Below are 6,153 nucleotides of genomic sequence, written 5' to 3' on the forward strand. Positions count from 1 at the left end.
TGACCTTGAAAGGATCAGACAGGAGAAGGGATACGCTCTGTGTAAGCAGCCTGCATAAGCAAACACGCTTGACAATCAAAGCGTCCTTATCAGACTGCCAGTGTCTGAGTGATCCTGGGTTGCTCACTAGAAGCTGGTGGCATGTCGAGAGAACCAGCACAGCACACCCTCCTGCCACCTCAGAGCCCCCGTGGGCTTCCCATAATGAAGCCACGTCTCTTGAACTCTGATGGGGTTGAGATAAAAAGAACACCCGGAAAGTGCTGGGAACCTCCTCTCCAGTTTTATCACACCAGCTGTTTCCATCCATGCTTTGCCCTCGTCTCACTGCACATTCCAGAGATCAGCCCAAGCGACCTCACTCAGCAACTCAAAAGCAGGGAGGACTCAGACAACAAAGCAGAAACTGTGCTGAATATCATTTGCCAGCCCCCGTTCTGACAGGGGATGTTTTACTCACTGTTCGAAGAACTACCCTGCATCCAGAGTGTCCCAGCCTCCTGAGGAAGGAGAAGAGGAGGAGGGAGGGAGAGAGGACTCTCATTTTCCCTTGCTTATTCCAGCTACCCACCTTGAACATCTGATCTAGGTGTGATTCTCTTACATTTCTTATGTAGTAGATGGAGATAGGCTGGTTCCTGCCCCAAGAGGAAACTCCACATGTGACTCACAGTAGTACAGCCCCAGTTGTTTTACTTCCCCAGCTCTTTTGAAGTAAGGAGCAACACTGTGTTGGTTCCCTTCTTTTATTTACCCTGAAATTTGCAAGAGACCTTTTACAGATTTAACCTAGAAACAGACCTTTGTGCATTTCTTTTTCATATATTTTGTAAATACAGTAAGTAGCCACCAAGCAATGGGAACACAATTTATTCCCAAATAAACAGTGTTGCAACCTACAGCTATGCTTGAGAGATCTGGCTACTCAGTGTTCAGAAGCTGAACTTCTAAAACTGATCACACATGCGCTTACTTATAAGCACAGACACCCCCACCCCACCCCAAGTTCATGCAATACTACGGCTTTGTGAGGGTCTGCATCCAGCTGGTAGGATTTTGTTGGGGTGATCTGAACAATGAAGGTCAAGGATACATTTTTGTTCTTAGTTAAAAAAAAAAAAGTCTGAGTTGTTTTGGATAGAGGAAGAATTTCATCGTGCTCCAAGCTCCAGCAGCACCTGCCTACAACCTTTAATGGTATCAATTGCAATTAAAAGTACTCTCGCTCAACCACACACTCTGCCTGGAACGGTTATTTATGTAAATCACAGTATAGACAGATGCTGTAACATCCAGGGCCATGCAACAAGCATCTTGCCGATACCTCCTCGAGGACATGGTTGCAGGAGTGGATTCTAAATGCTGATCCTGCCTGCTGTAAATCTTATTTCTAGACTGGTGGGAACTGTCAGGCATCAGAATGTGAGAATGTGCATGTCATTTCTCACGTCTTTACATTTCCACCCAGAGAAAGAAAGCTATTCCAAGTGAAAGACATAGCTATAAGAAACTCTGAGTTCTTTGCTTCAGGAAATACAAATTTTGAGGTATTTCTGAAGAATAATTTAGTTCTCCTATAAGTGAAGTGCAACATGAAGCTGCTGCTGATTCAATAGCACTGAAAACTGATGCTAGCTCCGCATGATGATAAAAAGTCACAGGCTAAATGTATCATGTTTGAACATAGTTAACACTTAGCTCAAACTGCAGCAACAGAGGAATCCAAGGACTACTGAACAGGGGCTTTAACTGTTATTGCTGCATTACCAAGAAATACCTGGGCAAAATAAGCAGGGAGAGGAGATACCAAAATTATTAAGCTGAACTTGAGACAATCAAGGTTAACAATAGCCACAGGGGATGCCCCATCAAAATGTAGCAAAAAAAAAAGAGACAATGGGGGAAGGAAAGAGAAAAAACGACAGTGAAAGAAGAGCTATGCAGAATAACTGGAAATTAGGATCTCAGCCAAACTAGCTTCTCTACATTTCATCTCACTGTAATAGGGAGAAGAGAGACATCATGCCAGAATTGAGGTGAAAAATGCTTCCAATTAAAATAATCCCCAAATGTAGTCATACTTGTACTAAAATGAAATATGCTTTTGCTTTTCTATAAAAACAAATCCGCTCTCTCATAAGCTTCTTTGAAAAATAAGATAGTATCAGTAGTGAAATAAATTTAAATGCACATGTGAAAGATCTAGATTTTGTTACTAGGAATGCTTTTATTGCCAGTTAGGGAGATAGTAAAAGCATCCATTGTGTCTAATGAGGAATGAAAGCAGATGCTGGAAATAAAGTCCTTTCCAGGGTCTAAGGTTACCTTTCCCTAGGAAAATATTTTGAAACAGTATCTGAAGACTCTCAGCTTGTAAAATCAGCAGGTCTCCATTAACAGTCAATGAAAAAAAAAAAGTGCTTTCCCAGGTGAAAAGCTGTTGTCTATTACAACCTGGTGCTCTACAATCAGAGCTTTTTCAGCTGTGTTCTTGCATGCCTATCAATAAACATGCTCAGGTGGGAGCAGCTGAGAGGATCCCCACAGTCACCAACTTGAGCAGTCAGGGTTACTCACTCCATCCATACCTCCGGTCTGACAGAAGCATTTTGACAGAATCATTGTCCCCTCTGTTCTTCCTTGCCTCAGGGATGATCACCTTCTGTGCTCACAGGTTCAGCTACAAGGAGAGAATGATTACTCCACCAGAAGTTTTCTAAAAACAATTATTAGTCATTTCTCATGGCATGTATTTACACTTCCATGACAGTTTTTCAGAACTTCTTTTTTACTGCACCTATACAGTGCTGAGAGGTGTTTGTTTCTTTCTTTCTTTCTTTCTTGTTGGCAGTGGGTGGTTTGACTTTTTTTTTTAGATAAATTTAGTCATAATTCTACCTATCAAGAACATTTCAGAAAATTATATATTTTTAATTAAAATTGTGATTTATTCCCATTTTCCTACATTCTTGTGCATATAAAACCACTTTTTGTATTTCTCTATTTGTTTAGGGTCCTTGCGTCCAATATAATAATCTCTGGAATTCAGAAAACTTCATAAAAAAATGTTGGATTCTGTCCTCAACTTTAATAAGAGGGCAAATCTCGTTTTGTTATTTAGTCCAGTTTGACTCCATCTGCTGCCCAAAGCTAGAAACTACATCTTGTAACCTTTACCTAAGATACTAAAAATATGAAACTCAAAGGCATTAATTCTGCAAAGCACTTGAACATTTGCTAGAGATCAGAACTCTCCTAAGACACCAGAAATGATCAGATTCAGCTGATGATGAAATTTCACATATTGGCAATTAAGAAAATGAGCAGCCAAACACACATATACTGGAGTTATTCAGCAATTACATTACAGCATTGGTATTTCCCAGATGACTTTCAAGTTTGTCGTAAAGGACACAGTCCCATTTAGACATCCAGGCAAAAACAGTTATGCGTTATTGGAAGGACAAATAATAACCAGGAAAAAAAGAAAAAAAGAAAAAAAAAGCAACGTTCATATTTCTGGATTTTCATCGGTGTTTTTCTCCCAGCACACATACAACAGAAGCTGCTCTCCTGATACTGACACAGAAGTCAACCAGGAGCCCTATGATGCCATGTTCCTGAGAAGCATCTACCAGAGCTACTACACAGATCCTGCAGCCAACATACCCGAGCCCAGGCTCCCTGGGCACAGAGTAGGTGCACCATAAGGCATCCAGGTATTCTACAAGTTGTGGGGTGCCCTACAGCCCAAAGCAGATATAGTTTCACTGAACTCTGCCTTTTCCGATGGAAAACCTGGATGCCTTTGAAGAAACTGATGGATACGATAACACTCACCAAAGGTTACTTTTCAGACCCCAGGAAGAATTTATAGCATGAGCCACCACAACAGAACACAAGTGCATGTACCTTGGAAGCCTATCACTTCAATGACTGCATTTTGCAATGGCTGTGTTACATCTCCAAATTCATGTAGCAAGCAGAAACAAATCATTACAGGAAGACAGCAAAGAACTTATTTTTCTGCCACTCCTGACCTTAACTATTGCCAAAAACAGGCTGGGAAATCTCAAATCCCCCTTTGTGTTGTGTGTACTGCAAACGTATCAGACAATTCTTCCTCCTTTAAGGACTTCCCTTTAAAAATACAGCAAGGGATAAGGCTCTGTGTTTTTTTTCAGTTCTCTCATGCCTTTTTTTCCCTGATGTAGTGAGCTAGTATGTATTTTGCCTGCCTTATTAGTCCCTGTTTCAGACCCTTCAATTCTGACTTGTTTTATATACACTTAGCAACCCAAGTTCACTGTAGGATGTTAGTAGCTGGAAGTTTGTTTTTTTTGTGTGTGTTTTTTCCCCCCCCAGCATCTCCTATTCTACTTCTGTGCATAGTAGCATTACTAATAACACTCAGTGAAGTCTCAATAAATCTCCCGTTATGTGCAAGCAGTAGTTCTAAACCTTAGTCTTTAGCATGTAACAAATTGAGACAATAGCTAAAGGCTTGTCTAGTCTTAGCTCACATAGCATCAACCCTCTGTTTCCACCAGCTTGCCAATTACCCATTTTCCTACTGTGCTTGGTAACAAACTTGGTTAATAGACTCAACCCAGCGGTAAACTTCTAACATAGCTGAAGCTACTGAGGTTATTCAGTTACATTTAGGCTCTATGACACTGAACAGTGTACAGTGAACAGAAGCTCTACTAATCTATTTCCCCTTTAATGAGATTATAATTCGATAAACTTCTCAATCAGAGGGATTTAGGCTGTCATTTTTCAATAAGCACAGCAATTATATTCATTACCTCTGAACTGCATATCTTCCAAAATTCAAACAACCGTCAAGCCATTGCACTCACTGGCAAGCCTAACGAGTTAAGAGAGAGCAGCCTACTACCACCACAGGAAAGTTCTGTACCTGGTGGTCATAGGTCACAGGTATTTAACATCCCAGGTATTTAACATCCAGGTGCATGCAATCACTAACTTCAGTTAAAAATCTGTTTGACCTGGCTCTTTAAGTACCCCTCAGGATTTTGAGCTCACTTGTTTCACCTGCAAGTAAATTTAAGAATGCTTTGTTCTGTAATCAATATAAACACATATTAAGAGCTCTCTACCTTGAGGATTAATTTCAAATTCTTCAGGGTTATCAGACAGAAGCCTAATCACATGCTGAAAGCTTAAGGAGGCTGGGTAAAAGTTACTTTGGCTTCAAGAGTTTGTTTCAGGTTTTGTACCCTCTCTTCTTTTCACTGCGAGATATCTACTACACAGCTAATGACTCCAAAGCAAAGCTTACCCTAAGCCCTATGTCAGGTACAATCTATTCTACCTTCTGGCTTCTGAAATTTACTACCAGTAGTGATTTCCTACTTGATTATCAGTCCCAGGGAGAAGTCACTCCATACCAACTTTTCTACTCTTACCCTGCTTTGTACTGTAAGTATATGCATGCCCCAGCTCAGGAAACTTGCATTCAGTTCACGCACTCCGCTCCTGCACTTCACGTAGAGCAAGCAGCATCAACTGGTTCTCAGTGGGCAGCAGGGACACCAAGCAGCTGATGAAAACCTACCCGACAGCTTTAGTCTTCTGTTTCACTGAAGTGCCCTACAGAGTAAGCGCAGCATTACAAGTTCACAGTTTCTCACTGTACTATTTATATGCCATTCAAGGTATTTTATTTATAGGTGAATAGAGCTATGTTATTGCAACATTTTTTTTTTTTTTAATACAAGTACTTTGTAATCTTAAATAAGAAATACATGGCTCAGAGAAAAGCCTCAAGTTTTCCAGAATAGCACACCATGTTATACAACAACCCTTTGTCAGACGCCTCATGGTTTGATTTGTGACTGACAGGCTAGCTCAGGTTACGCTGGTCCTTCAGGTTGACAGAATGTGGAAGAACTGTAACAGGGAGGAAAGCATGGGGTGGAGTAGTGTCTTGGTATTACTCTGGGGTCTTTTCAGATTTCAGTATCTTCTGATACTGAGCTTTTTTAGTTCAATAACCAGAACACTATGAATTTGGACAAAGATCAGGGGTTAGTTTCTGCTGGCACTTGCAGTGTGAAGAAAATGGAAAAAGAAAAGTACAGCTCACTTGAAAAAAAGTTTGTTGTCTCATACTTCTGAAATGAACAG

The sequence above is a fragment of the Anser cygnoides genome, chromosome 7 (assembly GCF_040182565.1).
Source record: "Anser cygnoides isolate HZ-2024a breed goose chromosome 7, Taihu_goose_T2T_genome, whole genome shotgun sequence".
In the NCBI taxonomy this organism is placed as follows: domain Eukaryota; kingdom Metazoa; phylum Chordata; class Aves; order Anseriformes; family Anatidae; genus Anser; species Anser cygnoides.